A 26945-nucleotide genomic window follows, 5' to 3' on the forward strand; every position below is an offset into this window, starting at 1 on the left:
AAATAACAAGGAAATCCCTAGGCTAATTGTCACATTATTTTATAGCCTTCTTCCTACAGGATGGAGTTGGGAGTGTTGGAGTGAGTCAGCCTGTTTTGTTCTGTTTTCATTTTGTTTAAATCGTTGTTTGTATGAGGGGTGGGTCCCAAAGAGTACTCAAAACCTCTCTTGGCAAATGTGAATGACTTTGCAGCTGGGCTCTAAATCAGTTTGTTCTGGAGCCAAGAAGTGTCCTAGTGATGTGGCCTTTCTGCTCTTATAGAATTCTATAGGCTACTGCATAACTTTGTCTCTACTAAGCACTGGGTGATTGAAAAAGCATCCTTGATATGCCTGTCTGGAGAACTGATTCAGTGTTGTCATCTCCTCCCTATGGCATGAAATCCTAACAAGTATAAATATGGATTTTTAGGACAATAAAGGCTCGCTGGTGAGTCAGAGTTGATTGTGGAGGATAATTAAGGGGGCTGAGAAAACCGTGACTTTGATCTGGAGTTCGGTGTGTATTGGGAGAATGGAGAAGACACCATTGTTATACTGTTAGAGGCAGAGTTTGCAGACTGACATGCCAATAGTAGATATTAAATTTCCTCCTAATAGGGTAGAAAATAAAGAGACGGAAGTGAGTATCCCCAATAGCTGATTAAAATAAGATCTGGCATATTAAATGTACTTCTAATTTTATACAGTTTTTTTGGTACATAAGAATTCTGGCTTCTTGGTCCTTTTAAATATTTTATTTTTCTGCAGGTATTAATATCTCTTAAAATACGTATCCAGTCCTACGTAGCATTTTTTTTGTATGTAGGATTGATGAAGAGTTATGAACCAATATCCCATATAGAGCTGAGTTACCTATTCATACATTTCAAATGTTTCCTGGGTTACAAGTATATGGGCTTTTGAACCAATCAAAGAAGTTCTTTTTTTTGTTGTTCATGTATATCTTGCTATTTAAGGGACTTCTTTTTAACAATGAGGTTTATCAGCCATTTGCCCTCTGTAGCCGTAATGCAAAGTGCCTGAAAAGCATGCTAAGATATATGAGAATCAGTTATCACACTTTGAGTTAAGCAGTTACCATCACAATTTGAGCTATGATATCTCTATATGTATTTTTATTTTTATATCTGTTAGTTGTTCCATAATCTTTGGATATAGTATTTTAAACATACTACATATCTTGGAAGCATATGACAACATTTTTTATTTCTTTGAATGTTGAATCAAGACAAAAAATATTTTGAGCGCTCATCTACTATGTGCTGGATACCAGGGTATCTAAAGAGATACAGAAATGGAAAAAAAAAATCAACATTGTCCTAAAGGACCTCATAAAAGAGGGATGTTTTTGTCAAAATAGAGAGTCCGAGAGAAGGAAGGCCTTAGTTATAAAGGTCATCATTTCTTTTCTTTAGTTTGCTGTCCAGTGAAATAAATTTAAGACATTTTCAACTGCACAGAAGACGTAAGACGCATGCATAATTTTATTTCTCATGCCACTGTTTACATATAGCTAGAGGAAAACAAGTGTTTATCAATACACATTTTATATGAGATAAATGCATTCTATTTATAAAGAAATATATTTTGTGATTTAATGCTAATCAGTTTACCACTTTAAAATTTGCAACTCATCAGCTAATTCTAGCATGTAAATCCAGTTAAAGTTTCCACAGAATGAAAGTTTCCACAGTAACTCGCCATTCAATGTATAAGCAGTACACACATCTAAAAATACATCAGTTTCTTTGATTCCTGTAGTGATGCCTTATGCTACAAATTAAAATAATAACTCTATTATTGTTCATTAGGACTCCCTAACCACTTGTGAATAGTTTTAAAGCTTGCCTTGTAATTTTATGGTGTTCTTTTCAGGTATCAGGTCAAGCCTGATGGTAGTATTGGAGATGATCTTAAACATAATAAGAAAAAAATACTGCTCATTAATTTCTTCATCCATGTTAGCCATAGTCATCACTGTTGGTAATTAGGAAACACTGTCAAAAGTATTTTTTAATGTCAGGATGTAGTCCATTATTCTTTTTTCTTTTCCAGTTATAGTAATATATGAAAATGTCATTGCCTCTCTACTTTCTTAAATCATTAAAAAAACTCAGAACTATAGAATTCTACTTTCCCCACATTTTCAGGGTTTGGTGAGACAAAGCTGGAATAGACTCCTAAAACATTTTGTTCTTGGTTTTGAAATCTGATGTTCATAACTTTAATCCAAAGCAGACTTTGTTGTACTTCCCTTGATATATATTCGTGAGAAAAACCTGGAAATGGATACTGACAATCTCCCTTTTATCTTGGGGAACTGTGGAAAATACATTGCAGACCACAAGCAAAAGCAGCTAAGGGAAGTATTTTATTTTAGATTATTGTTTTGGCTTTTATTATGTATTAATCTTCAAAATTTTTATGTAGATATGCTTTTGTCTGTCTAGATTCTCAGCCTCCCAAGAGTTTGGGGAATGAATTTCTTTATTTTTTTTCTCCAAAGAAGGAAATATGTTATCAAATAGTGGGTGAGCATAATCAGGGTTGTAGAGCTGCGTTGACTTACATATTCCTTTTGCTGTCTTGGTTTCCCTTTGATAGCACACCAGCACAGAGCCAGTTACTCTGCTGTAATTCTTTCACGCATACATTATTTCAGTACCCCTGAAAGCCCAGAGCACGCAATAAGGCATTCACATAACGTATTTCAGCTCATCAGTGTGTATCCAGATTCTGTCTTTTAGTCCTTGTTTTTTGTGGTTCTCTGTTACATGAGTATCTGAGCACTAATACAAAGCTGTTTCTCAGATATTGACTCAGGGACTGTCTTACAGACCAAGCTTTTTATAGAATCCCAAAGACTTAGGCCCCTTTTCTCCAATGCTTCCTTTTTTGAATGTATGCTTCTAACTTATATTAATTCTTTTGAAATGGTCACAACCAATTAGGTTTTAGTTTTATTAAAATATCGAGATAGTTCCCTGTACCCCAGATCCTCCTTTGAACCAAGATGGATTCCCATAAACATTTATCCTTCAAATCTGATTCTTGGAGTTGCTCAATTGATTTAAAAAAGAATAGTGAAAGGAGAGAGTAGACATTTATAATACCTTAGCGCTTTATGCCTATTCAAAACTTGCTTAAACCATTACTTATTTGAATCTCACCAGCTGACCTCCCGTGAAGTGAGAAGATCAGGTTTGCTGAGGATACAAGAATGGAGAGATTAAGGCCCATGGCCCAGGTCACTCAGGGCCCCCATTCCTCCCCTTCTAGACCAGCTTTCTTTCCCCTGCTTCACAGTGTCTTCCAGAAGTTAGGGGTAAACTCAGAGGAAAAGCAAGAGGAGCTGTGAAAGGTGGCCAAGAACATAGAGGTAGAATGAAAATCCTGACCCTGCAGGAGTTGAAACCCCTCTTCTCCACCTCTAAACTCTTGTTATACTCACATGAGACCAGCCAGAGATCCTTTACCAGTAATTCAGAGTTTCTGTATTGCTCTTGTGATTTTAAACTATCTTAAAACAAATAATCGAAAATATGCATTTCCTTCAGATATTTCTGCTCTACTAAGTTTTAAAATGAAGCCATTTTGAAGTTATTCAGCTGCAACCAGAGTCTGAACATTTTCTTTAAAAGTGTGAAGCATGTACTTTGTTCTGCTCTAAAAACTTCAAGTGAAGTTTGGGAATTTTTTTTTCAGATAAAATTCAGCTCTAGGGGGAGGAAACTGACTAAAAATTGAGGAGAAGAAATTTGAACTCCAAAAGTAAGAGCTTAGGTTAAGATATCCGGTCTCAATGGGATTGGTTCTAGCCCTCCTTTATCGACTCTTAATCAAATTATGAAATCAGAAGCTACATCTTGCCCCTCAGTCTTTAGTATACGACTCAGAGTTATGGCCTGATTAACAAGAATATTCCTGAAAGACGCCTTACTTTTTTTATATTTAACCCCTTTCCCATTTCCTCATTCCTTTGTTCGTTTTCAGCCACTTGTTTCTTTTCTAAACTCCTTCCCACACCCTTTTCATTTGCTAGCATTTCTGTTTGCTCATTATTTTACTCCTCCTTAATTGCTTTGTTCTCAAGGCTTGAAGGAAGCCAGAAGGAAGTATTCTGATCACCCTTCATGAGTCTGAACCAGAGACCTGCACTTAGTGCTGGTAACGGTGTGGGGAAGCAGACACACAAGGGCACCTTATATGTGAATGTATATTGGAAATCTTTTAAAGACTATATGGAACCCATATTAGCATAATCTATGCAATAGTTTTTTTTTAAAGATGAATTATATGAAAAAAGATTGCAAAATAGTATATTGGGTATAATCTGATTTCTGTAATCACTACAAATTACATATATATAATTATTATAGGGAAGGTTATTAGCACACCCACCCCCCCAAAAAAAAAGAAAATGGAAGATTTTCTACCAAGACCAAAGTGTAAAGCGTGATTGTCATTGTTGCTAGGTGATGGCATTACAAATAAGTGAAATGATAATTTTTTTAAGTAAAATAAGACTTCAGACTGGAACTTTAGCTCTGCTGTTTACCAACTTTGTCCATTTTTCTTTTGAATTTTCCATCCTTTTTTTTTTTTTTTTTTTTTTTACTGATTTGTGGGAGTTCCTTACACTCTTGGATGTGAACCTTTTGTCATGTGTACTGCAAACATCTTCTTCCACTTTGTAGCTTGCCATTTATTCTCTTAATGGTGCCTTTTGATCTACAGAAGTTTTAAATTTTAATATAATAGAAATCTATCAGATTTTTCCTTTATATTATATGCCTCCGTGTGTGTGTGTGTGTGTGTGTGTGTACATAATCACATACACACAGTAGGATAAAATAAATCACCTGAAAAATCTGGATGAAAGGACAGTAAGGATTGGAGAGTGAGATGAAGAATTAAAATACAAATCAGGTAATCAGGTACCTTTCCTAGTGGTAGTCCATAGATTTAGTCAAACGTCTCTTAGCAACCAATAAAAGGAAGTAACCATGGTCTGTTACAAGGTTCACTGTGTCTATATAAAAAGAAAAAGTTAGCTTCTCCTGGTACTGGGCCCTCCAAGTGACTATTCCCTCAACTTTGTACAGAGATGCTGCAGGAGGTAGTAAGTTATATCCGTGATGGTTCCCCTCCAGGAAGCCAAATATCAGAATCACGAGCCCTGTTTCTTAAGCTTCCTTCAGTGTAAGTTGGTGCCATAGTATCAAAGTTTGTGACGGGCCAGTAACATGGGGTCTGAACCCACAGCTTGATGTAAGAATAAAACTGAGAATAGCTAGGGAAGTGGATTTTGTTTACCTTTGTTTTTATAAACTATTTCAGTGATACAGGAGACTATAAAATTATAGAGAACTTGAAATTTTTGACATATTTGCTTTAAATCTTTATTTTCACAGAAATAAAATGGTATAGGTACAATCAAAGTCCTTGTGTAAACTTCCCTGATTCATTTCTCTCCCTCCCCAGAAGAAGCCACTGGCCTCAAGTTAACATTTATCATTCCTAAGCATATTTTTTTCATGTTTTTACTATATATGTGTTGATAAGGAATATGTAATATTGGATTTTAAATAGTATGCATGATTATAAATTTTATTATTATAAAATGATTTTATTTTGCATTTTGTCCTTTTGTTTAATTCAACATTGTTTTAGAGATATTTTTCATGTTGCAACACATGGCTCTAATTCATTTATTTAGATCACCGTCTCATTCCATTATGTGAATATGCCCTACCATGTTTCCTCTCAGCCAGCCAGGTTGTTTGTAATAGGGATCACCTTTTCCTACCGTTGCCTGTTCTCTCCCTCACCCCAATCCCCAGTGGAGTTGTCTCTTTTTTCAGTTGATACGTACGCAGTTTTAAGTAGTCTGGTTATTACTGTTTGCTGGTTACAAAAAACGTACAGAGCATTGGTTTATCACAAAGCATCTGTGCCTCCAAAACCCCTGTCAAGAAACAGAACATTTTAAGACCACTGAAGCCCTGCTAGTGCCCCTCCCCAAGCAAGTAACCACAGTTCTGTAAGGTGATCACTCTTTGCTTTTCTCTTTAGTTTTAATGCTTAACTATGCATTCCTGAACACTATAGTTTTTACTGGTGTTTAACTGTTACACAAAGGGAATCAAATAGTGTGTTTTTTGACCTTTAAAAGCAGTATGCTATTTATATAAACTTTGGTGTCTGGATTCTTTTGCTCAGTGTTATGTTTGCAAGGTGTATATATTTTACATAACTCATTCATTTACATTGCCATATAGTATTCTGTTGCCTAAAAATACCACAATTTGTTTATCCATTTTACTAAGTATAGACTTTTCATGTATTTCCAGTATGGGAATATTACAAATAACGTTTCCGTGAATATTCATGTAAAGGTCCCTTGATGTACCTGGCTTTACATTTCTGTTGGCTGTATACCTAGGAGTAGAATTGTGGGCACATAGGGAATACATATCTTCAACTTTAGTAGATAAGGTGAAAGTATTTTCCAAAGTGAATGAACCCAATTTACAGTCCTGCCAGCCATGTCAGAAAGTTCCTGTCACTTCCCATCTTTGCCAACCCTTGGTATTGTCAGTCTTTTTCATGTTAGCCCTTTTGGAGGCTAGAGAGCTGAGCTGCAGGTGCCTGTGTCCTTGGGCATACCCTCACTCCCAGTGCATAGCCTAGGACAAAGCAGTGATGGTTCACAAGAGCCTCATCCCCTCAAGCCTCTCAGCTGCCATCTCCAGAATCAGCAAATACCTCCATGGGAAAGTGGCCCCAAAGCCTGGGCTCACTTCTCCAGACTTGTCCTTCCCCAAATTCTGACCTGGTATTTCTTCACTACTGTTTAGCACTCCAAGGACTTTAAGCAGATGTATTTTTTTATTTTGTTAGCTCATCTGGTAGTCTTTCTTCCCATCGATATTAATGACATGTGAGATGTGAGTCAAGTTTTATTACACACATGGGTCTTTCTCTGGGCCCTGTATTTGATTGATGTATTTACTACTCCTGTAGCAATATAAAAGTTATCAAATCACCAGTTTAGATATCTACAGTATCAAGTCTACCTACCTTGTTGCTCTTCAGAATTTTCTTGGCTATTCTTGGTTTTTTAGTCTTTCATTTGAATTTTAAGATCAGCCTATCAAATACCAAAACACAAATTTGATTGGAATTTTAATAAATGTATAGGTAAATTTGAGGTTGGTTTCTCAACTTTACAGTATTGAATGTTACCATCCATGAATGTGCCATGGTATAGCTCACCATTTATTGTTTAGGACATTGCTTTTGTCATGTCATTGAAGGGGTCAATTTTTATAAATGTTCCACATGCACTTGAAATTGCGATTTCAACTTTTGGGGTGCAAGGTTCTAACATTATGTCTATTAAAACCACCCCATTTTCTCTTCCCCAAGGGTACTATTTTGACTTCTAACACCGTAGATTAATTTTGCCTATTTTGAACTTGATATAAGTGAAAGTAAATGAATTCTTTTGTGTTACCTTCTTGTGTTCAGAATAAGTTTATTAGATAAATCCATGTTGTGTAGCTGCAGTTTTTCATTTTTATTACTTTATATTATTCAATTAAATGAATATACCACAATTTATTTATCCATCCTATTTTTGGTGGACAGCTGAGTGGTTTTCTCTTTGGGACTATTATGAATAATGCTGATATGAATATTCTTTTCATGTTTTTTGCCTTATATGTGCCTGACTGTCTCTTGATTAGAGTTCACAGGGAATGTGTATGTTCAACTGTACTAGACACTGCCTATATTCATTTTCTAGGGCTGCTGTAACAAATCACCATAAATTTGGTGGGTTACGACCACAGACATTTATTGGCTCATAATTCTGGAGGTTAGAAGTCCAAAATCAAGGTATCAGCAGGGCTGAAATCCCTCTGAAGGCGATAGGGGGGAGGATCCCTTCTTTTTCTCATCCAGCTTCTGATGACTGTTGGCATTCCTTCTGGTTACATAGCTCCAGTCTCTGCATCTGTCTTCACAGGGCCTTCTTGTCTGTGTCTTTGTCTTCTCTGCTGTCTCTTAAAAGGACTCTTGTCATTGGATGTAGGGCCCAGTAGATAATCCAGAATGATCTCATCTAAAAATCGTTAACTTAATTACATCTGCAAAGACTTTTTCCAAATAAGGTTGCATTCACAGGTTCTAGGGGTTATGGCATGGACATACCTTTTGAGGGGGGTCACCATTCAACCCACTACACTACCAGCTTGAACTTTGAAAACAGTTTACACTTCCACCAACAGTATATGTGTGTTCCAGTTGACCAATATCCTTGCTAACAAAGATATGGTCAGCTTTTCAATTTGAATCATTATAATGGGTGTGTAGTAGCATCTCACTGTGGTGTCAATTTTCATTTCCCTGACTATAATGAGACTGAGTTCTTTATGTATTTCTTTACCATTGGGTGTCCTCTTTTTGAAGTGCCCATTTGATTCTATTGCCAGTTTTCTATTGATCTGACTTTTTGGAAAAACATTATTAACATAGAGTCCTTTTTATATTCTTGATTCAAGCTCTTTGTATGTTATCTATATTGCAGATAACTTCTGCTACTCCATGACTTGCTCTTTACTGCCTTAAGTGGTGTGTTTTGGTGTGGCTCAGTTTATTGGTCTTTTAAACTTTGTCCTTTACATGTCCTCCTTAAGGAATTTTTCCTCCCAATTGTAGTGCATAAGCATTTGTATTTTGGAAATGGACATTTTAACATGACATTTGCTATAAATTTTTTGTTTTTGAATTGTTACTTGTATAGTTCCACCTTTATTTTGTTGACTCTAAATGCATTTAAAAATTAAATGCTAATATTAACACCAGCATTTTAACATTATAAGTGTAAATAATTAACCACTAGCGTGTGATTTTTCTTTGATACTGAAATCACTTGGAGAGCAACTACCCATTTATGTAATTTAGGAACATTGGAAAAAATTTAAATATTTAAATTTAATTTAAATTAAACCTTTATTTTAAGGTATATATTTCTTTTAGATAAATAAGGTAGAAATATACCTGTAAAGTAAAAATTGCATACGTTGGCAGAGTCATTTGATATATGATATACAATCCTGTGTTATAAAAATATTTTGTATACAGAAATGAATCCCTGAAAAAAATGTCCTCTCACTTTTGGGGGTGAAAAAAATAAAGCCGTCTGAAAAACAATGTGTAGGGATTTTTTTTTCCCCCTCACTGACTGAGGTGTTTTTTTGTTTGTTTGTTTTTATTTAATACCCACTTCGGTTGTAAACTTGTCTATATTTTAAATTCCACACTTCTACTATTATATTTTGAGACTTCATTACTATGTACATTATAAGTTTGAAATTTTTATATATTCCTGTTGAATTATTCTTTTTGTCATCAAGATTTTTTACTTACGTCAGAAACGTTCTTTGCTGAAATAAAGCAGTTATGCAAGAAGCAAACCAGAAGTGCTAGTGTCCTGCTTTTCAGTCTGGGTGAGTCCACAGAAGAGGCTCAGTGTTTTCATAAGAGATGGGGACTGCGCAGTAGGAAGTCAGTTGGTAGCAGCAGCAGGGCGAGGGCAGCAGTGGACAGACTATACACACTTGCGGGAGACGTGCTGAACGGGTGACTCACTTGGGAAGAAAAGAGTATTTCAGAAGTGGAGTCCAGCCATAAAGGAAGTAGAAAAGATTCAATTGAAAAATAGTAGAAAAGATTAAACAGCCTATTGAGATTTAATTCATAAAACATCGAATTCACCCTCTTAAAGTGTGCACATCAATGGATTTTAGTATATTCACTGAATTGGACAAAATCACTACTATCTAATTGGGTTGTTTGTTTTTTTTTAATTTTTATTCTTTTTCAAATTCCTTTCACTTTTAGGTTGTTACATAATATTGAGCAGAGTTCCCTGTGCTATACAGTAGGTCCTTGTTGGTTATCCATTTTAAATATAGCAGTGTGTACATGTCAGTTCCAAACTCCCTAACTATATATATATCTGGAGAAAAACATGGTCCAAAAGGATACATGCACGCCAGTGTTCATTGCAGCACTGTTTACAATAGCCAAGACATGGAAGCAGCCTAAATGTCCATCAACAAAGGAATGGATAAAGAAGATGTGGTACATATATACAATGGAATATTACTCAGCCATTAAAAAGAATGAAATAATGCCATTTGCAGCAACATGGATGGACCTAGAGATTGTCATACTAAGTGAAGCAAGTCAGAAGTATGATATCGCTTATATGCGGAATCTAAAAAAAAAATAATACAAATGAACTTATTTACAAAACAGAAACAGACTCACAGACTTAGAGAACAAACTTATAGTTACCAGGGGGGAATGGTGTGGGGAAGGGATATTTAGGGAGTCTAATTGTTTTTTATATATAAAGAGACTTTATTTTTTTAGAGCAGTTTTAGGTTCACAGCAAAATTGAGTGAAAAGTACAGCGATTTCCCCCACGCATGTGTAGCTTCTCCCATTATCATCATCCTAACAAGGGGTGTGTTACATCTGGTACATTTGTTACAATCGGTGAACCTACATTGACACTTGATTATCACTCAAAGTCCATAGTTTACTTTAAGGTTCACTCTTTCTGTTGTGTAGTGTATGGATTTTGAAAAATGTATAATGACATGTATTCACCATTGTGGTATCATACAGAATAGTTTCACTGGCCCTAAAATCCTCTGCTCTGCCTCTTCATTCCCTTCTCACTCCCTCCCTCCCACCCTCCAGCAACTCCTGTTCTTTTTGCCGTCTTCAGGGTTTTATGTTTTCCAAACGTCATACGTTGGAATTATACAGAACGTAGACTTTTCATATTGGCTTCTTTCACTTATTAACGTGCATTTAAGATTCCTCCGTGTCCTTTTATGTCTTGATAGCTCATTTCCTTTTAGTGCTGAGTAATACTCCATTGTCCGGATGTACCGCAGTGTATTATTCTGTTCACCTACAGTAGGATATCTTGGTTGCTTCCAAGTTTGGGCAATTATGAGTAAGGCTGCTATCAACATCCATGTCCAGGTTTTTGTGTGTACATAAGTTATCCACTCCTTTGGACAAATACCAACAAGTGCAATTGCTAGATCATATAATAAGGGGGTGTTAAGTTTTGTAAAGAACTACCAAACTGGCTTCCAAAGTGGCTGTACCATTTTTGCACTCCCACCAGCACTGAATGAAAACGGTTGCTGCACATCCTCCCCAGCATTTTGTGTTGTCAGGGTTCCAGATTTGGGCCATTTTAATTGGTATGTAGAGATATTTCTTTATTTTAATTTGCATTTGCCTAATGACATATGATATGGAGCGTCTTTTCATATGCTTATTTGTCATCTGCATATCTTCTTTGGTGAGTTGTTCAGGTAACCATTTTTTCATCTAGTTGTTTGTTTTCTTATTGTTGAATTTTAAGAGGTTTTTGTATATTTTGGATAACAGTCTTTATCAGTTACATCTTCTGCAAATATTTTCTCCCAGTCTGTAGCTTGTCTTCTCATTCTTTTGACATTGTCTTTTGCAGAGTTGTCTTTAATCTTAATGTAGTCTAGTTGATCAATTATTTCTTTCATGGATTGTGCATTTGGTGTTGTAGCTAAAGCATCATTGCCATACCAAGGTCATCTAGATTTTTATCCTAGATTTTCATAGTTTTGCATTTTACATTCAGGTCTGTGATCCATTTTTTAGTTCATTTTTGTGAAAGATCTGTGTTTAGAGTCTTTTTTTTTTTTTTAATATATGGATGTCCAGTTGTTCCAGCAACATTTGTTGTAAAGACTGTCTTTTCTCCATTTTATTGCCTTTGCTCTTTTATCAAAGATCAGCTGACTGTAATTATGTGGGTCTATTTCTGGGTTCTCTATTTGTTCTTTCGCCAATACTGTCTTGATATGACAGCTTTATAGGTAAGTTTTGAAGTCAAATAGTATCAGTCCTCCAACTTTATTCTTCTTCAATATTGCGTTGTCTATTCTGGGTCTTTTGCCTCTCCATATAAACTTTAGAATCAGTTTGTTGATATCTACAAAGTAACTTGTTGTGATTTTGATTGGGATTGTGTTGAATCTGTAGATCAAGTGAGGAAAAACTGACATCTTGATATTATTGAATCTTCCTGTCTGGGAACATGAAATAGCTCTGCATTTATTTAGTTCTTTGATTTCTTTCATCAGAGTTTTGTAGTTCTGTTCATTTAGATCTTGTACATATTTTGTTAGATTTACACCTATGCATTTCATTTTTTTCCTCTTAATGTAAATGATATTGTGTTTTTAATTTCGAATTCTATTTGTTCATTACTGGTATATAGGAAAGTGACCTTGTATGCTGTATTAACCTTGTATGCTACATTAACCTTGTATGCTGCAACCTGCCTGTAGTCACTTCTTAGTTCCAGGATTTTTGTCATCACTTCTCTCAGACTTTCTATATAAATGATCATGTCATCTGTGAACAAACAAAAGTTTTATTTCTTCCCAAATTATATACTTTTTATTTCCTTTTCTTATCTTATTGCATTAGGTTGGACTTCCACTACAGTACTGAAAAGTAGTGGTGGGAGGGGACATTCCTGCTTTGTTCCTAGTCTTAGCCAGAAAGCTTCTAGTTTCTCATGAGGTTAGCTGTAAAGGTTTTTTTTAGGTGTTCTCTATCAAGTCAAGGAAGTTCCCCATTATTTCCAGTTTTGCTGAGAATTTTTATTGTGAATGGGTGTTGGATTTTGTCAAATGCTTTTTCTGCATCAATCAATAGGATCATGTGACTTTTCTTTTTTTGCCCATTGATGTGATGGATTTCATTCATTGATTTTCAGATACTGAACTATCCTTTCATACCTGGAATAAATCCCCTTGGACATGGTGTGTACAATTCTTCTTATACATTGTTGCATTTGATTTGCTCATGTTTGTTGAGGATATTTGTATCTAAGTTCATGAGAGATAATGGTCCATAGTTTTCCTTTCTTGTAATATCTTTGTCTGCTTTTGATATTTGGGTACTGCTGTCTCATAGAATAAGTTAGGAAGTTTTCCCTCTGTTTCTGTCTTCTGGAAGAGATTATAGATAATTGGCATAATTTCTTCCTTAAATGTTTGGTAGAATTCACTAATGAATCCATCTGGGCCTTTCGTTTTCTGATTTGGAAGGTTATTAATTGTTGATTCAATTTATTTATTAGATATAGGCCTATTCAGATCGTGTATTTCTTCTTGTATAAGTTTTGACAGATTGTATCTTTCAAGGAATTGATCCATATCATGAAGATTATCAAATTTGTGGGAATTACAGTGTATTCCTTTATTATCCTTTTAATGTCCATGGGGTCTGTAATAATGTCCCTTCTTTCATTTCTGATATTAGTAATTTGTATCTTCTCTTTTTTTCTCAGTTAGCCTGGCTATAATATTATTTCCTTTTGTCTACTTACAATGGATTTGATTTCCTCTCTTTTTCTAGCTTCCTAAGGTGGAAGCATAGATGATTATTCTTTCTTCTGTCTGATACCTTATATGATCTTTCCTCTTTTCTATCATATGCACTCAATGCTATAAATTTCCCTCTAAGCACTATATTCTCTGAATCCCACAAAGTTTGATAATTTTTAATTTTCATTTAGTTCAAAATATTTTAAAATTTATCTTAAAATTTCTTCTTTCCCCTTTAGTGTATTTTTTAATCTCTACATATTTTGGGATTTTCCAGCTATCTTTCTGTTATTGATTTCTGGTCTAATTCCATTGTAGTCTGAGAGCATACATGGTGTCATGTCCTAAATGTATTTAGGTATGTTTTATGGCCCAAAATATGGTCTATCTTGTGAATGTTCCATGTGAGCTTGAGAAGAATTTCTGTTCTGTTTCTGTTTTTGGATGAAGTAGGCAATAGATGTTAGTAATAGCCAGTGGATTGATGGTACTGTTGAGTAACTATGTCCTTACTGATTTTTTGCCTGCTGGATCTGTCCATTTGTGATAGAAGGATGTTGAAGTTTACAAATATAATAGTGGATTTATCTCTTTTTTCCTTGCAGTTATATCAGTTTTTACCTCACATATTGTGACACTCTATTTTTAGGTGCATGTACATTAAGTATTGTTATGTCTTCTTGGAGAGTTAAGCCCTTTATCTTTATGTAATGTCCTTCTTTATTCCTCATAACTTTCCTTGCTCTGAAGTCTGCTCTGTCTGAAATTAATATAGCTACTTCAGCTTTATTTTGACTAGTGTTAGTGTGGTACATATTTCTTCATCCATTTACCTTTAATCTACATGTGTCTGGATATTTAAAGTGACTTCCTTGCAGACAGCACACAATTGGTCTTGATTTTTGATCCACTTTTATAATTTCTGTTTTTAAATTGGTGTATTTAGACCAATAACATTTAAAGTGATTATCAATATGGTTGGATCAATATCTGCCATATTTGATACTGTTTTGCCCTTGTTCTTTGTTCCTATTTTTGTCTCCTTTTCTGTCTCTTACGGTTTTAATTGAACATTTTATATGATTTCATTTTGTCTTCTTAAGCATATAGATTGTATATGTATTTTTCACATATTTTAGTAGTTGCAGCTAGAGTTTGCAATATACACTTAAAACAAATACAAGTCTGCTTTCAGATAACACTATACCACTTCACCAGTAGTGTGAGTACCGTATAATAACAAAATAATCTTAATTCCTCCCTCCGTCTCTTGTATCATTGCTGTCATTCATTCCACATAAGAATACATAAGCATATATATAAGCATTCATAATCAAATACATTGTACTATTATTTTGAACAAACTGTTCAAAATCAATTAAAATCAATGAAGAATAAGAAAAATGAAAGTTTTTATTTGACCTTCACTTATTCTTTTTCCATGTAGATCTGAGTTTCTGACCTACACCATTTTCTTTTTCTCTAATGATTTCTTTTATTATTTCTTGCAAGGCATATCTACTGGCAGTAGGTTTTCTCAGTCTGAGAAAGTTGTTATTTTTCCTTCACTTTTTTTTTTTATAAAGCAGTTATTATTATTATTTTTTAATTAATAGTAATCTTTTATTTATTTATATATTTATTTTTGGCTGTGTTGGGTCTTTGTTTCTGTGCGAGGGCTTTCTCTAGCTGCGGCAAGCGGGGGCCACTCTTCATCGCGGTGCGCGGGCCTCTCAGCGTCACGGCCTCTCTTGTTGCGGAGCACAGGCTCCAGACGCGCAGGCTCAGTAGCTGTGGCTCACGGGCCCAGTTGCTCCGTGGCATGTGGAATCTTCCCAGACCAGGGCTCGAACCCGTGTCCCCTGCATTAGCAGGCAGATTCTGAACCACTGCGCCACCAGGGAAACCCTTTTCCTTCACTTTTGAGGGATAATTTCATAGGGTACAGAATTCTACGGTGGTCATTTTTTTCTCTCAACACTTTAAATATATCACTGCACTCTGTTCTTGCTGACATGGTTTCTGAAGAGAGGTCTGATGTAATTCTTATCTTTGATTATCTATAGGAGCTTTTTCCCCCTCTGGCTTCTTCTAAGATTTTTTCTTTATCTTTGATTTTTTGCAGCTTGAATATAATATGCCTACATGTTTCTGTTTGTTTTTGCTTTTTTGATATTTATCCCCCTTAGTATCTGACATTAATTTGGGGAAATTCTCAGTCATTACTGCTTCAAATATTTCTTCTGTTCCTTCCTTTCTTTTTTCTCCTTTTTTATTCCCATTATGCATATGTTACAACCCTTGCTCCATCGTCCATATGTGCTTCTCTAAATCGAATTTTAAAGGTAAATCTGACCATTCTATAATCATAGAAACACAGTTGATGTGTGATAGTGCCTTTTTACCTGTTAGAAATGCAAAGATTAAAAAGAAAGAGGGATGTAGAGATATAGACATTCTTATGTTCTGCTGGTAGGAGGATAAATTGGTAAAATCTGCCAGTTGTATGGTAATTTGTAAAATCCTTTGAGGTGGTTATACCCTTTGATCCAGTTAATTCCACTGCTAGGGATTTATACTAACTGTTTAATTAGTTATAAGTCCCAAAGATATGTAGAGGACAATCCACCACAACATTGTATATAATTGTAAACAATTGAGAACAACTAAATTATCCAATAGTAGGAGATTGGCTAAAGAAGTCAGAGTATATCTAAAAAATAAAATACTATTTAGATACTAAAAATGATAATATGGATGTATAATTAATACTAGATAGAAAGTTGTTCATTATATATTGACATAAAGAAATAATTTCAAAATAACATGACTTTTAAAATCATGTTTAATGATTTATTACATTTTAATGATTATTTTATTATTTAATATTTTAATGATCTAAATAAATTTTAAAATGCATCTTATTTTAATGATACAATACAGATGTTTATTATAGATGCATACAAAATATCTGGAAGGTTAATGTGAAACTGTTAGCAGGGATTATCTCTGAATGGGTGGATTAAGGGCAATTTTGTTTTTATGTTTCATTCATTTTCCTTATCTGCATTTTCTGATGTTTTCCATGAACATATAAACTTTGTGGATTAAGAAAGCATAGACACTGGGGATTCCCCGATGGTCCAGTGGCTAGGACTCTGTGCTCTCACTGCCGAGGGCCCAGGTTCAATCCTTGGTCCGGGAACTAAGATCCCTCAAGCCGCAAAGCATGGCCACAGCATAGATATTTTAAAAGTTTAAGAAGTCTTATTTTTTTAAGTTTATCAATTAAATCTGATTAAATTTTTTAAAAAGCTTTTTAGCCTGCTTTTTCTTTTCCTAATTGCTTTAAGAAGCATAAAATGGAGGTGGAAGTGAATAGAGAAATAAGTACAAATGGCTAGTCAAAGAAGCTTAGCTGTGTTAGAGAACATCCATTTTCTGTCGATTTGTTCCAAATGTCTTCAAAACTGAGACAGCTTTTAGAGATAATGCAAATTAAGGAGTTCATTGAAGTAAGGGAGACAGTTTTATGAGGCTCCGTTTTTATCTCAACACTTGTTTGTTCATATTAGATGGAGCAAATGCAGAGGGTTTAAAGCTCAAAAATAAATAAAAGCTCTACATTGTAGATGCTCAAAATGCTGTGAGCTCGAAGCCAGAAGAATCGGACCACTTCAAAGGCCAAACTTAACCAGCTGGGGTCTTTCTTGAGTACCATCTGACTCTCCCTTTCTTAAAAAAGAGAAGAATTTATCTTTTATCGGGGAATCTGCATTTTATAAAGCTTAAGATCATTATCTGTGGCTTTGCTGTTCTCTAGAAAAATAGCACATTTGATGGAATCCCAGACTCAGTATTTAATAGGAGGCCTGGATTGCATGAAATTTTCTTCAAAGAGATTAAGATTGCGAGGCAAAGCAGCCATTGTCTACATTTCTTCTGCTGCCTTAGTTAAATCTGCTACAGTGACATCTCCAATATGTTTTCACCAATGAAACAATGAAGAAGTGAATGAAAGCAATATTTTATTTTTTGAATTGTCAATTCCCGTGATGTGAATTGTGACTTTAAAAAAGGTATAATAGAAACAGAGATTTCTTTTTAAAGGACATTGGAAGACAGTCCTTGAAGAGGCAACAGGGAAGTAGGAAGTAGAAAGAGTCCTGGTTTAAACTGCAACTCCACCCATTTCAAGCTGGGTAATCCCCCCCCCACCCCCGCTGTGTTGGGTCTCCGTTGCTGCGCGGGCTTTCTCTAATTGTGGCGAGTGGGGCTGCTCTTCATTGTGGTGCACAGGCTTCTCATTTCAGTGGCTTCTCTTGTTGCGGAGCATGGGCTTTAGGCACACGAGCTTCAGTAGTTGCAGCATGCAGGCTCAGTAGTTGCAGCACACAGGCTCTAGGGTGCGCAGGCTTCAGTAGTTGTGGCGCATGGGCTCAGTAGTTGTGGCTCATGGGCTATACAGCGCAGGCTCAGTAGTTGTGGCACGTGGGCTTAGTTGCTCTGCAACATGTGGGATCTTCTCAGACCAGGGATCAAACCCATGTCCCCCTGCATTGGCAGGCGGATTCTTAACCAGTGTGCCACCAGGGAAGTCCCTCAAGCTGGGTGATCTTGAACAAATTAATATCCCCGTGCCTCCGTTTTAATGTACAAAATGAGGATATTATTTGTCTCAGGGTGTCATGAGGATTATTAAAATAAATAACATGTAAACTTACTGGAGCACATAGATGTCTATTCAGTAAATGATAGATATATATATATAATTCCTATTATCAATAATTCTAATGGTGAAAGAAATGCTGTTATAACTTTTATTTCTAAATATCATCATCTGTGGTTAATTCAGTAGAGAAGAATTCTTTAAGAGAACTCTTTGATTTGACATTTATGCCTTATAACCAGAGTAATAGGCCTAATTGATATTTGTTCAGTAAGATAAAACCATGATAAAAAGTGTTATTTGTGCACATGCTAAAAAAATAGCTTTTGTTTAAGAAAATTCCTTTCAGAATTACAGAAGGAAAAGGTTTTAAAATGCAAAAAAGAGGAACTGAAGTCAATATGACTTTTAAGATATAGCTATTCATTTTCATAACTTATTTGTTATTTGCTTACAGGTTTTGTTTATCATAGTGTTTGTATTTGTTATTAGTTTGGAGTTGAAAAAAGAGAAAAATTCTTGCACGCTAGCTCAAGCACATAGTGGCTCATGCAACTGGGAAGCTGCCTTAGAGGCTCCTTGAACCAGGGATTTGGTTGGGAATCTGTCTCTTTTTTTCCTCAAACAGCCCCGAATCACATCTTTCCAGCTTAGCTACCCAAGAGAAAGCGGGAGTTTCCACTCCAGCTCAAAATTGAAAATCTCAAGGAATGGCTGATGTATTATGTTGACTGTCTCAGTGTAAGTTAACATTGACGTAGTAGTCAGAGGCAAATTGGATTGCCAGAAGACTGGGGTGTGTGGAGGAGAACACACCTGGCAGAGTAAAAACAACAGCCACTATAACAGTGTTTTCAAATTGTGATTTTAGTACAATGAGTTGGAACCATTACTGGGTTGTGAATTCCGTATGATGAGTCATGAGCAGTATCATTAAAAAATAAAATAGGAGAGATTTTAATCAAACTGAATAGAAACTATCAAAGAATATCACAATGAGGAGAATTATGGCTTCATGAAACTTTAGTTTCCATTGTATCAGTATTTGTGTGTGTTTGGACCAAGTGCAATTCAAAATGTAGATTGCAGTTTAGAAAGATTCCAGGTCTCCATTGCACAATGCTCTTCACTGATAAATGAGTGTCATCAGTGGGAAGGTAGTCTGCTTGTAACTGGGCTCTTATTCTCCATTCTGACCTAGGCGTTGGGAAGAACAGTGAGTTTGGAGTAGCACACAGCAGCAGGTGGGAAATAGCTGCTCCCCAACCTCGCCGTTAACAGAGTTGGGTTTCTGTCTTGTTTTTGGTTGGAGAGTCTAGGGGCACATTTTTTCCTGTGACTCAGTTTAGTAAAAGTAATAGTCAGAAACAGCTGCAACCATAAATTCCACTCAGTTTGTATGTTTTAACATACAAAGTCTCTTCCACTACCAGGGCCCGCTGCATGTTCAGCCACATGCAGTCACACGGGGTCCCACTCTTGGTTTAATGCTCTGACGTCACCGTCTTAATTTTTGAACAAGGGCCATGCATTTTTGTTTTGCACTGGGCCCTGCAAATTATGTAGCCAGTCCTGTCCTCTAAACACTGAATGGAGGGATCAGTAGTTCTAGTTAGTTTTGCCTCCACCCGGAGAGCTGTAGACATTTCTTCGCTGTCACCTGTGCTCACGGGGCATGTGATACTGACAAGAGGAATATATCTTTAATTCTCTGTTAAACTTAGTTTCACCTGATGCCTCTTAGTTTTAATTCTTTTTTTTTTTTAATGACACGAAATGTGCTCTTCCTGATTAATTTGCAGTATGTTAATACATACTATAATTAGCAGCTGATTTCCTGCCTCACTTCCCCAATGGTGCCAGGCTGACATGCCCAGTGAGGTCAGGCTGAAACTAATCATTGAGTCTGTGGCAGCCCAAACTTACATTTAATGTATGCCCCATTTCTCCCCGTCCCCTCACTGGTCCTGCATCCTTTAAATAGGCTGTCAACTTACTGAAGGGAAAGAGACAGCATCAGATTTAAAAGGTACAGGTTGTGTATTCATTAAACTGAGTTGCTGACATATAGTGTCCACGTGCCAGTGCGCCTCTCGGCTCATCTTAGAGTTGTCCGTGGAACTGAGTTAATGGCTAGACCCACCCCACCCCTAACGCACCCCAACAAGAAAGCCCCCACTGATTAAAAACTACAGAGGAAAAGGGGGAAGCATGCTTTATTTTTTGTCACCTGAAAAACAAAAATCTTAAAACAGTTTTTACCTTTGCTTTGTGATTAAATGTCCAAATTACCCAGTGCCCCGTAAGAGTCCCTTTGGCACAGATATAAAACATATATAATCTTTTGTTTTGTTTTGTTTTAATTCAGATTCACTGAAATGACCAGAGGTTTCATGCCTTAAGTTGCTTTCCCACTGAGAAGGGAGGTCTTGCCGGAGGTCTTGCTCTGGAACTTGTCAGACCAAAAGGAAAAGCTCCTAAGGTGTTGGAGCTGGAGTTTAGGGCAGTTTCAGCCATCCAGCTAAAAATGACTCACAGGTTAGAATTTCAGACGCTAGCTCACACGGAAGTGAGCTCTTTCAAAGGGAAAGACAGTCATGAAAAAAGAACCAGGGGGAGGGGGCCTTTTCTGACAAAGGCCTGTTGTTGACACTAATAATGAGTTCCCTGTTTTTTTGAGTCCAGCAGACTCTGGTCTCCGGTTTCATTTGAGATTGTGTGTTTTGGGGTCTTGGCATGTGAAGTGACGTATTTACCTGCCTTTCCACAAATCCTCCAGGCAGCGAGCACATTATAAATGAACCAACATCTAATTGGATAAAAATCATTCTGTTCATTAGACAGTGAATGAATTTTCATCAATAGATGTCATCTTCGCCTTTCTCCTCTCATCTCGAGAGTACCTTTTAAAACACTAAAGATAAATTTGAAACCTAATCTTGTTGAATGATATATATCACTTTAAACACCAAAGCTAACAGTGAATTCCTAATATTCCAGATCATATGCTAAATTCTTAAACTAACCTGAAATTTCTCAAGTTGTGCCGATCATTTTGCTCATTATTCAGTCCCATTAACCAGCATGCATCATCACAAGGAGAAACTAGTACTCGTTGCTATTTCGTTATTCAAGTACACAATCCCCATTAAGAGCCTGTTTCTTTGAGAAAAGGTAATTCTTGTTGGAATTATTACAATCTGTATTCTTCTTTTGAGAGAGTACAACATTCTCCGTAGGTGAGAAACTCATGCATTCTTATTGGACCTTCTGCCTGCCTGGGATACAGAGCTGTGTGAAGGTTGAGGGGAGTTTGCGGTTTCTCCTCTTCCCTTTCTGTGCTGTGTGGCCGAATTGTTTTAGTTGAGCTGTTTAATATAGGGCACTACTCCAGTGGGGTTCAAGGGACAAAGGCCAGCTTTGCTCCCTGCCTTCCAGGGTAATACACGTTCTTGTTTTCAAAAGCTACAACCTCAAAACATTAAAACTCGATGAATTTCCTACATTTAGAGGCTATTTTAGGACTTATTCCCTTCCAGAAGGAGCAGATGGGGGCAGAGGGGACCATGACTTCAAGATTTAACAGTCTTGATTAAATATTCAGGGTGGGCTGAAGGGGAGTAAAGAAGGTGGAAGGTTTGGCGCATGAGATCCTATGAAAATAGACCAATTTGAGATCTATATTATTCCTTCTCCTTTAAGCAGTTTTCTCATCTTAAAAAGAGAGACTTCTCCTTAGACATTAATATTCTCATTCCATTTTATCAAATTGCATTGGAAGGGTCTTGTGGAAATCTGACAAGAGTTACTGTCATTGTTTAACTTTTGAGCACTTAATCTTATATGTTGGCGTGTTTTCTAATAGTTTCAGTGTAGATCTGAATTCCTTAGTGAGATTATAAGCTCCTTGGCAAGAATGGTTAGTGATGCGTATTGGCAGAGCAGCTGACCACCTACATGGTATGTTTACAGTGGCTATACAACAGGGTTGGGGGGAGGCTGCTTTGCCCCCACCAGGGAATGTTTGCCAATGTCTGGAGACATCTTTGGGTCTCACAATTGGAGGGGTGCCACTGGCATCTGGTGGGAAAGGTCAGGGTTCTGCTAAACATCCTGCAATGCACAGGACCACCCCCCAGAATGAAGAATTATCCTGCCCCAAATGTCAACAGTGCCGAGGTTGGAAAACCCGGCTTTAGAGGAACCCAGAGGACCACCATACCTTCCCCCTAGTTCGTCCCCTTGCCAGCTCACTGACATCAGGAATTCCAAAGTTAAGGAAGGTTCCTACATTTGGCTTTTGTCAGACCTCATTTTAAAATGCCAATACACATCAAGCTTCCCCTGACACTTACATATTAGGGTTATGTCATTTGCCCAATATCTCTTCCCAAAGGTAGATTTTGTAGAGAAAGATTAAGTACAGGAGCACAGAGAGTATTTCAGAAGGGAAAGGCGCTGGAAAGGGCTTATCAGAACCTAAAGTTAATTAATTTTTGCTAAGGACAGCCATTCTTTGTAGCCCGCCCCCCCAAGAGAGACCCCATGCAGCTACCTCGTTGAAAGCAAGAGCAAAGGGTACTCACTGAGAGGCAGTCACTCTTTATAGAATGCTGGTCCCCTCCAGCAGAGGCAGCTCCCGCTGTCCCTAGCTTACACTGCTCTTGGGCTTCAGACAGTGGCAGCAAAACTACATAACTGTCACTCCGGCATCAGAGCGCCATGGTCGGATGTCCCCCTGGTGCTGAGCCCAGCCTGCAACGGAGTGAGAGTGAGCATTTGCACGGTTAGCACCTCTCCCTGCTGGATCAAACTCAGAGAAAGTCAGGGATACCCAGAAGTCTCATCAAATGTGCATTGTTTATTAGTCAACAACCACAAGGCATGATGATGTTTGTTTTCTTTCTCCCAGATTCCTGAAAGTACACCTTCCCCTTTTGAAAGTGTTTCAACAGTTATCAAGAACAATTCACTCTCTCCATATGTATTTTAAGTTAATGATGTATTATATCTGAACTCTAAACCACTGGAAAAGAACTAGGAGAGTTTAAAAATAAAAGTTTTAAGGCAACAAGAGTTCTTCTTTAAAAACAGACTTTTTTGCTTCACACTGATACCAATTTTTTTTTTACTATAGTGAAAAATACATAAATTTTACCATTTTTTTAGGTGTACAGTTCAGTGGTACTAAGAACATTCACATTGTTGTGCAGCCATCACCACCATCCATTTCCAGAATTTTTTCATCTTTGCAAACTGAAACTGAACCCATTAAGCCTTAACTCCCTACTACCCCTTTCCTCCAGCCCCTGACAATCACCATTCTACTTTCTGTCTCTAGGAATTTGACTACCCTAGGTATTTCATAAGTGGAATCATACATTATTTGTCCTTTTTTGACTGACTTATTTTGCTTAGCATAATTTCTTCAGGGTTCATCCATGTATTGATAGTATATGTCACAGTTTCCTTCCTTTTTGACGCTGAATAATATTTCATTGTATGTGTATACCACATTTTATCCATTCATCCATCATTGGACATTTGGGTTGTTTCTACCTTTTGGCTATTTGAATAATGCTACTGTGAAATGGGTATATAAATATTTGTTCAAGTTCCTGCTTTCAGTTCTTTTGCGTTACTGCTTTCAATTCTTTCGCGTTACTGCTTTCAATTCTTTCTTTTACCCAGAAATGGAATTGCTGGACTATATGGTAATTCTATTTGTAATTTTTTGAGAAACCACCATACTGTCTTTCATAGTGGCTGTACCATTTCATGTTCCCACCAGCAATGTATAAAGGTTCGAATTTCACTACATCCTTGCCCAGCACTTACTATTTTGGGTTTTGTTTTGTTTCTTATAGTAGCAGTCCTAATAGATATGAAATAATATCTCACTGTAATTTTGATTTCCCTAGTGATTAGTGATGTTGAATATCTTTTTATGTGCTTATTGGCCATTTGTATGTCATCTATGGAGAAATGTCTTTTCAATTCCTTTGACTCAGGTTTTTGTTGCTGTTTTGTTGCTATTGTAAGTTATTTGTATAGTTTAGGTATTAAACTGTGTGGTATGTGATTTGCAGATATTTTCTCACACTCCATAAGTGATATCAACTTCTTGAAGCCATTGTTCTTCTAGTATACTAATAATGGCACTCAAATCACTTCAGTAATAAGAAGATAGATTCTCAAATGTCAATGATAGTTATTTTTGATCCACCCTGAAGTCAGGGAGAATGATCAGTACGACCTTTGGATGTCCTTCCAGTCCTTTGGTTTTTTCAAAATAGATAAATAGTTCTTTTTAGCACTTATGTAAATTCAGATTTTTATTACTCTTGGCTGTCAAGTCAGCCAAACGTCCACTAGATGGTACTCGAGCTACAGCAGGAAGTATTTGCATAAAGCTGAAGGTAAACTCCAAAGTTTTCCAGACAAAGACTTGTTGCTTCACAAAAATATGGTATTTGTGTTAATTTGGACAAAGTGATCACATTTATAAAATGTCAGAACCAAAGGTTAGAGTTCACCTCTTTTGACCTTCTCCTTATAAAATGAGAAAATTGGGATCCAATTAGGTTAAGTAACTTTCCCAGAGTCACTGCTAGTTACGATGAAGCCAGGCTTTTACTCCCCATCTGGTACTTAATCTAATTCCCCATGTTGCCACTTCTTACTATTAGGAAGTCTTCCCGGAGTGTCCTAGAGTGTGCTAGGGCCTAGGTTAGTGTAGCTTCTTCCATGAGTAAAGGAAACTCTGGAAGTGAGCAAGATACTATATTGCTCTTGTGAAAGATCCTTGGGCTACAGATAAGGAAAACAGAATTCCACTAGTTTACCTATTAATCTTGGGAAAGTCATTTAATATCCAAGTCCTGGTACCCTTATCATTAAATTAAGAGGTTGCATTAAATATATGCAGATAATCCTTAAGCTCTGTATTATATAAAAATTTAGTCCAGAAGCCTGATATTTCCCTGACTTAATCTTATTTTCTAGTTTGGGACATAGCTTTGTATTTCTTTTTCCACAGTACAATGATGTGAATTCTTATTTACCTTTTCTCATGGTGTTGGATGAAATCTGGGAACCAGCTAACCATTTTTAAACTTTTTGCAACTTTCACTTTCACTAGTATTGGTACTGAACAATGATACATAAGCCTGCAATTAAAACAGAACTACTAACAAGATGCTACTATTTTATAGCAATGTATTGCAGAATGTATAAAAATAGCACTTAAGTGGAACATTTATATAGGCTTCCCAGAGCAGCTTGCAGTGCTCAAGGCTGCCAATCATTTACAGATTTTCACCCACTGTTTCTCACCTGTCTTCTCCCTAAGTAAATTGTGGCTGTATTACCAGTGTGCTTTGCTTTTTGTGTGTGTGTGTGTGTGTGTGTGTGTGCTTTGCTTTTCACTCCATGTCTGTCTGTTTACAGAATCATCCCACCAGGCAGGACATTTTCAACTTTATATTTGTACAGCTCAGTAATGTTCAGAGTAACAGTTTTTGTTTACCCCTGTAATGAATGTAAATGATATCTCTTCACATTTGATCTCTCACAATACAGTAATCCCTCACCAAAGTCAGAGTTACCTCCTTGAAAAGTACAGCAATTAGCCAAATCACAAAAGGCAAGATCATTGCCTCACAGAAAACAGGGTTAGGGGGAAAACAATTTAAATGGCTTTGCCCATAGAATATTATTATCACAACATGTCATAGTTCTTGAAGGCAAAGGGAGCGAAAACCTTGCTCCCTTTTCATGGATTACCTTATTCAGTACACACGTTGCAATCTTGAGCTTCGTTTTACATTTTCAAAAGTTTCCAACCAGCTGCTGTGCTTCTGTTACTAGCCTTTTCCTTTGTTTCATTCTTCTAGCTATCTGGAAAATATCTGTGTCACGGTCTGGCCTTTTCCTAAGTTATCCCAGGGTTGAGGGCCTGGTTTCCTGGGTTACGTATTAAAGGAGGGTGCGTAAGTCCGTCCATCCTCTGCCCTGTTCCACAGACCTGCCTCACGTCTGCAGTAGAGAGAGCAGTAATTAGAGTCACATCCTGCACTTGTTGATTAAGGAACCTGAACTGAACAGGGACTTTTAAATATTTGGCATATAAGAAGAAAAACATGTTATCTCAGAATCCTGATTGGCAAGGGACTATCCCAGCTTTGTTTTTTGTTTTGAAAAATACCTAATGAAGAAAGTTCACTTTTGCTATGATTGAATTTAACAGAAATTATAGAAGACGACTTCGGATTTGTCATGTTCTTTTAACATCCAGGTGTTTTCTAATTACTCACTGAAAAGCCAAAAAATAATGATTTACTAAAATGTTTAACGATAGAGCCGTAAAATTGAGTTTTGCTCTGCACATAATGGCATTAGGTTTGGATTATTGATAAAATTTGCATGATGTTGTTTTGAATGCCATGTTTACGTTGATCTGTAAAACATAACATTGATCTATAAAATCTGAAATATGTATTTTCAAGAGGGATCTGTAGAATTCTGCCAAGAAAGTACTTTGTACATATCCAGATTGGTTCATATCCTAAGGACACTCTGTTGAGTTCTTTTATTTATTTTTATCTGTATATTTTTTTTAATGGGCTGTTTTTAGTCTTTACAAACAACATGATTTGTTTTTTAAATTAAATATACAGCAGTCTCTTTTGAAAGCAATTTTGGATATCTTTCAAAATTTTAAATACACATCCTTTGCCTCAGCAGTTTTACTTATTTGTGTACATTTGTACAAAAACTTATGTGCAGAGATGAAAAGA

General features: G+C 36.5%; 1 protein-coding gene across 1 annotated transcript in view; it reads left to right on the top strand.

The window, feature by feature from the left end:
• GNAQ (G protein subunit alpha q) overlaps positions 1-26945 on the top strand; it is a 287397-nt gene that overhangs the window by 217583 nt on the left and 42869 nt on the right. The window lies entirely within an intron of this gene.

Source organism: Balaenoptera physalus (genome assembly GCF_965194825.1).
Source record: "Balaenoptera physalus genome assembly, chromosome: 7".
In the NCBI taxonomy this organism is placed as follows: domain Eukaryota; kingdom Metazoa; phylum Chordata; class Mammalia; order Artiodactyla; family Balaenopteridae; genus Balaenoptera; species Balaenoptera physalus.